The sequence below is a fragment of the Cibotium barometz genome, chromosome 22 (genome assembly GCF_041138505.1).
Source record: "Cibotium barometz isolate CiBa-2024 chromosome 22, ASM4113850v1, whole genome shotgun sequence".
Classification (NCBI taxonomy): Eukaryota; Viridiplantae; Streptophyta; class Polypodiopsida; order Cyatheales; family Cibotiaceae; genus Cibotium; species Cibotium barometz.
The window spans coordinates 3,762,149-3,768,333 of record NC_141067.1 but is presented as its reverse complement, the minus strand read 5'-3'; the positions used below and the strand labels follow the sequence as shown (position 1 = coordinate 3,768,333).

The 6,185-nt window shown below is 38.2% G+C and overlaps 1 long non-coding RNA gene across 1 annotated transcript; it reads right to left on the bottom strand.

Annotated features, from left to right (window-relative positions):
- Positions 1-1,562: 1,562 nt before the first annotated feature.
- On the bottom strand, positions 1,563-2,130 carry LOC147626185 (uncharacterized). The gene is made up of 3 exons (XR_015268641.1): positions 2,002-2,130; positions 1,687-1,883; positions 1,563-1,597 (listed from the first exon to the last, which is right to left on the bottom strand). It is a non-coding gene; the product is annotated as an uncharacterized LOC147626185 (long non-coding RNA).
- Between the last annotated feature and the right edge of the window lie 4,055 nt (positions 2,131-6,185).

Here is a 6,185-nt window from a genome sequence, read left to right as displayed (position 1 = left end):
TTTTTCTTTCACCTCCAAGACCCACAAAGTATTCCTTCATGTCTATATAGGCTTGTGTGAAGTTTGGGACAGACAATTGCTTCCCAAACTCGACATAATCATAGCACCAAACCTTGCAATGTGAAGCATCACATGTGCCACTTTGATTCAAAGTTAGAGAGGTCAATGGAATGTACAAAAAGCGGACAGACCTATCTTTCCATTTACATCCTTTCAGAATGGGTGTAGACTGCAGTACCTGCACATCTGTACCCACACCACATATGTAAAGACACAAAGTGATAACAACATATGTTACACAAACAAATAATAGCTTGAAAAAAGATCAAGAGAACTTACCATTATTAGTACCAGGATTTTTTGGTGGCCTACCACCCTTCTTTAGTTCCATACTTGAATCTTTGTCCTTTTTAGTCATCTTCTCAAGTGTTTTTTGAACCTCAATGACTGCATCATCCTCATGGATTGAATTTGAGCTTGATGAACCCATCTCTCCCTTTTTATGCTGTGTGTACAGCTCTACCTCCTCCTTGATGCAACATCCTTTTTTCATATCGAGCCACCAACGGGCAGTTCTTTCTCTCCCACTCACACTTGCTTCCCTTCTTTTTCTATCATGTTTGGAGAGTACATACAGAATTTTAAGTCCTGAATTTTTGTCCATACTCAACATATGGTCAACAATTTTTCAATCCTACCAACAGCTTTTAAGGATTGCAAGAATCTGCATACAATAAGAGTCTTAGTACAAAAGCGAAATACTTAAGGATGGATTTTTAATTGAAAAGGGAAAAACATATATTGCTTACCTAAATACCAATCGTCGAGATGCCCTCGTCATCTCCATTTGTCCTGTTGTTTGCAGCTGTAGCAACAGTCATTGAATCCTTTAAATCTTCATAAAGTTCAAGTCTGTTCATTGCTTGTATTTTCCCAAAATACTCTCTCAACGTAGGATCTTGAGGAAGCACAAAGCTAGCTTGTTGACTAGCAACCAAGACCTGAGAGAGTAACCTCTCAGATTCACAAAGCAACTGATCCATCCATGCCTCTTTCGCCATCCACTTTATGAATTCTCTATCAGCTTTTGGCATCCCATAACTTGTTCTCAAATTTGAATCTGACCCTAAGATTCTGAGGGTTGCTAGTTGTGTCTCCTTTGAGACTTTTGCAATGGAGATGTTATACAACTTTTCCAATGTGACAATGGATGATTTATCATCAAATGGAAGGCTCCACAAGATATTAAACCAATCTTCACCATTTGTTGGTTTGACAATAGACAGAATCTACATATAAACAGTACATGCAATCGTCACACTCAACTGTATGTTTTAATCATACAATACATGCATATCCCATACCTTGATCATTTTGTAAACAAAGATCATATGACCAATCTCAAAAAACACTTGAACACTTTAAAAAAACAACTTTATGTTAAGAATCATTAAATTAACCATGCCTTGATCATTTTTCGACCATACTTGAGATTCACATCCTTTCGAATACTTTTAAGTGATTTCTCCATATCAGCAACACTCAAATTTGGCTGAAGTTTCTTTAGCTTTGCCTCATAATCTTGCTTGTATAGTGGCTAAAATATATTCCAAAGAGATGAATGAGTACAATGAATTAGTTAGTTCTAATTTAGAAGACATCCATGACAAATGGTATGAAACTTACTGCAAATACCATTCTCCCTAGCATCAGAGATGTCAAAGGATACCAAGTACTTGATCCTTTACTGCTTTCATTTGCCCTATGCTTTTCAAGTGTCTTTTTTTCTTCCTCAGAAAAAAGTGATAAGTACTCATTCTCATCACATGAACACATTGTCTTCGTGTTGAACAAATAATCCTTGAGATTTGTTTTAATAATTGCTGTTTCATTAAGGCTAAAAAACAAAAAATACATAGCTTCAAACATATTAAGAATTGTTCACAAAACCCTTAAAAGCTCGAAAAAAGGTAACACATATAAGTAAGAACTCGCACTTACAGATTGAACCTTTGAAGAGCAGCTATTAGCTTCATTTCTGTTTCTTTCTCTGGAGTAATAAAACTTGCTAAAACTCGAATATGCCATGCCTTTGATGTCTTGAATTTCTCCTCAATTAGAGACATCCATGCAACAGTACGATGATTCCCTTCCCACACAAAAACATCTTTCGAGACAAAAATGACCAATCAGCATCATCAACAATCTGTGCCTCAAATTCTGCATTTACATCCCTCCAACAAGAATCCCATGATTGTTCAATTTCATCTATCACCTCTTGTGAAACACCATCCGAAAGTGTTGTAGATAAAATAAACATTCCTTTCTGTTGAATATATTTTTCTGCCTCTAGAGCTTGCTTTAGGCTATCCATATCAGTTCGTAGGCCTCTCACTCTTGTGTTTACAACACAACGACATAATGGGATCAAGGGAGCAATCTTTCTAGGATTGATTGCAATAGATTCAATAACATCCTTCCCTTGGCCAATATCAAGTGCAGCAGGAAACTCTTGCTCAAACTCCTCATCTAGTTGTTTATCCTCTTTCTTTCTCTTCTTAGAAGATTCCTCCACAATTATAGTAGTGTCTTCAAAGTCTTCCATCTCCTTATCCTCTTCAACTTCAATTTCAACCTCTTTTTGAATCTCTAAATTTGGTGTAGATTCCACTTGCAAACTTCTCTTGCTACTTGTCCTTCCACCTCTCTTGCCTCCTCGTTCTCCTCTTCCACCTCTCCCCCTCCTCTCAGAAGTTCTTAATTTTACCATCCTGCCAATGTGACAAAGATGCATTTAAAAAAAGAAGTCATCACATGGCATAGAATAGACTTACAAGGTCAATTAAGTCCCAGCATTACTTCAATAGCATACAAAGAAACCCCAAGAGGCTTCAAAATAGAAAATACCTGAAGCTTGATTGTGATGCTGCTAATTGAAGTTGCACTTGACGAGATGATGGGGCTTGAGGAGACTAGCTGGACAACAAAAGCATACAAGAAAAAGAAAAAGTTATTAAGCATACAAGAACAAGTTATTAACCTTAAAAGCGTACAATATCTCGAATAGTGTTGTGTCTCCTAAGGCCTCCTCGTCTCCTTGCCTTATTTTCATAATAGTGCATGTGTCTAAAAGGGAAGCAAAAAATCTCCAAGTACTATGCGTACATATGTCAATATCATTTGATGGACATATCATAATATGCCTTTCCACAGTTTTAACATGTTATATTTAGGTCACATGAGATAAAATGAAATCATTCATGTAAGCATAATAACTCTTGTAATTCATTCCTGAGCTATAAAGTTAGATTTTGGTAAAGTGTTGTTTGGTGGTAATCATTTTGTATGCATTGAAATGGAATGTCTAAAAATATCATTAATTGAGTGTTATAATCATGGATCTAGAAAACTTACTATTAAAATTAAGCTTAAAAGTATTAATTGCACTTACAATAAAGAAGAAGTTAAATTTGAGTTTCTGTTTCAATCATACTTGTAAATCTAAGAGATGAAAGATCACTAAACTTTTGATATGCTTACATGTTCAAAGATATGAGTTGTGGCTTCTTGTTTGGAGACCTTAAAAAAAAGATCTTTAAAATCTCGGATTGACATTAGTGCCAAAACAGTTGTTGATCTAACAAGTGATGTTGCAAAGGAAATGGGTGTTGCATCTGAAGTATGTTTTAATGATGGAGATGACAAGACTGTGCGAAGGAAAAGGCCAAAGTCAATGCCTTCAAATATATGTGAGGATGATAGTCACCGCCCTGAGTACAGTTATGCAAATAAGAAAAGATACTCCATGTCTTCAAAATCTAGTACTAAATTTGCAACAGAGAGTTTTGAGGATGATGATTCCAAGAGTGTACAAGAATATGAAGTGCATGATGCAAATTGGGCATTACGAAGAGTTCCTATAACAAGCCAAGTCCGTTGCCAGGCTTGGCTTGGACAAGGAGGAAAATGTAACAAGCTTGTCAATATAAAGGATCGTGAAAATCGACGTGGAGTTGTTGCACCATTGGAATGAAGGGATGTAATGCATGAAAAATATGAGTAATCACCATGTAAACATGATGCCTAAGTGTGTTTAGTCTCTCACCAAGAGAATGGAAATAGCCTTCCACAAGCCAAGAGAGAAGCCATGAGCTCCAAGAAACATAAGTTTCCATTTCTAAAAATGATCATCAAAAGTTACAACCATGGTCCAAGTCCCCTCTTTTATACATGGACTTGTCCCATTATTAACCCTATTGAATAAAGTTCCTACTTTATTACAAACCATCCCTTCCCAATGATTTTGTCCTCAAAATCAATAACATGTACAATCTCAAAGTATGAGACTCTAATGTAATCAATGGGAAGTGGTTAAGAGTTCTCAAGTACATCCAAAGCACATATACAATGAAAATCCGGATGTATACAAGTCCACAAAGCTTCAAGCCCAAAGTGTATGAGTGGGACTGTTATGACAGCCCTTCTAGTCGATGAAGACCCTTGAAAATCCTTCATTTAGACTCCATATATTGGGCTGAAAATGATATGTACACTCAGCCATATGTAGCCCACATCATAATCTTTCATTAGGATACGCCATGAAGCTTGTTGGAGTAGAAAAATAGGCCCAATAGTAGACCTTCCCAAAGCTGTCCAGAAATTACAGCATGTATACTTCTCCTCATATTACCCAATTTGCTCAAGTAAACCATACCACTTGGTCACGGAAAGTCATCCACAAGTAAACCATGTTGTTGGACATACTCCAATGATTGCCAAGTAGCCTCATCCATGGGTAATTGCTTCCATTTGACAAGGTATTCATCAATAAGACCCTCTTAGGTGGTAGACTCTTTGGCACTTGCAAAATATCTTCATACTCCTTAAGAAGAGTTGCCATTTCCTCATCTATGTGCTGTCCACTGCCTTCCATCCCCTCTTGGGTAACATGTAACACATAGATAGTGCCAAAAGCCTTAATCTCTTTCTTGAGTCACCTTGGAGTGATCAAAGAGAGCTTCTTAGGTGCATTTGCAGCAAGTACCACCTCCCGGATCAAACGGAAACTCACCATCCTCCGTGATGAAAGAATGGTCTTCAAGTGACTCCTCATGTGCTTCTTCATTGCAATCCTCCCATTTTTCAATGTCATGAGAGTCATCCTTGTTCTCTTCCTCATCCATGAGGATCATAGTGGCCACAATCTTCTTTGATTTGCACACATGCCCGGGTGACCACCTCTCTTTGCACTTGAAACATAGCCCTTTGCTTCTCAACTCCTCAATCTTTGGATCATCCATTCTTTGAGTCTTCTTGAAGGGTTGAAAGGGCTTCTTCTTCATGAAGTCACTACTCCTTTTGGCATCAAATTGATGTATCCCATTCTTTGGCTGTCCACCCCCAAATGATGTAGGGGCTCTTGGATTAGAGGATGGTAATGTAGAGGTAGGACCTTTCCCAAAATTGTAAGAAGTAGTGGTTGGTTTGAGTGTGTCCTTGGTGAAGGTCATGGGCTGAGACCTCTTGTACTTTGGCTCATAGAGTTCGGCTAACCTCATAGCTTCTTTGAGAGAGCTAGGCCTTTGAGCCGACACATCCGCCTTGATGAAGTGTTCAAGCCCATGCACAAACTTTTTCATCTTCATGTCTTCACTCAAGCCTTCCACGTACATTGAAAGCTTCAAAAATCTCTTGATGTAATCTCTCACCATCATCCCCTTTTGAGAAATCTCATACCATTCTTCATGGTATCGGTCAAGCACTAAGGGTGAAATGAAGGCCAAGTTCATCTCCCGCTTCAATCCTTCCCAAGTTGATGGCGTGTTCCCTTGTTTGACCAAGTGCCTCCACCATTGATGAGCATAATCTTCAAGATGTAAGGAGGAGAATTGTACCATATCACGCTCACTTTTTGGGTAAAGTTGGAAATAGGTGTCAAGCTTGGTAGCCCACTCCTCCAACTCTTGCGGAGATGACCCGTCACCTTTGAACTTTGATAGTGAGATTTTGTCTTTGACATCCTTGGAAGATATGTGGGATGGGTGATCATGTTGGGTAGAGGGCTTGAATCTTTGCATCTTCGAGTATGACTCCATAAATTGTGCAAAGTCTTTGTAATCCCTCTTGATGATATTCGACAATTCCATCCACTTCTCGTGAGCATCCCTTTGTCTTTGGGCAAAGGA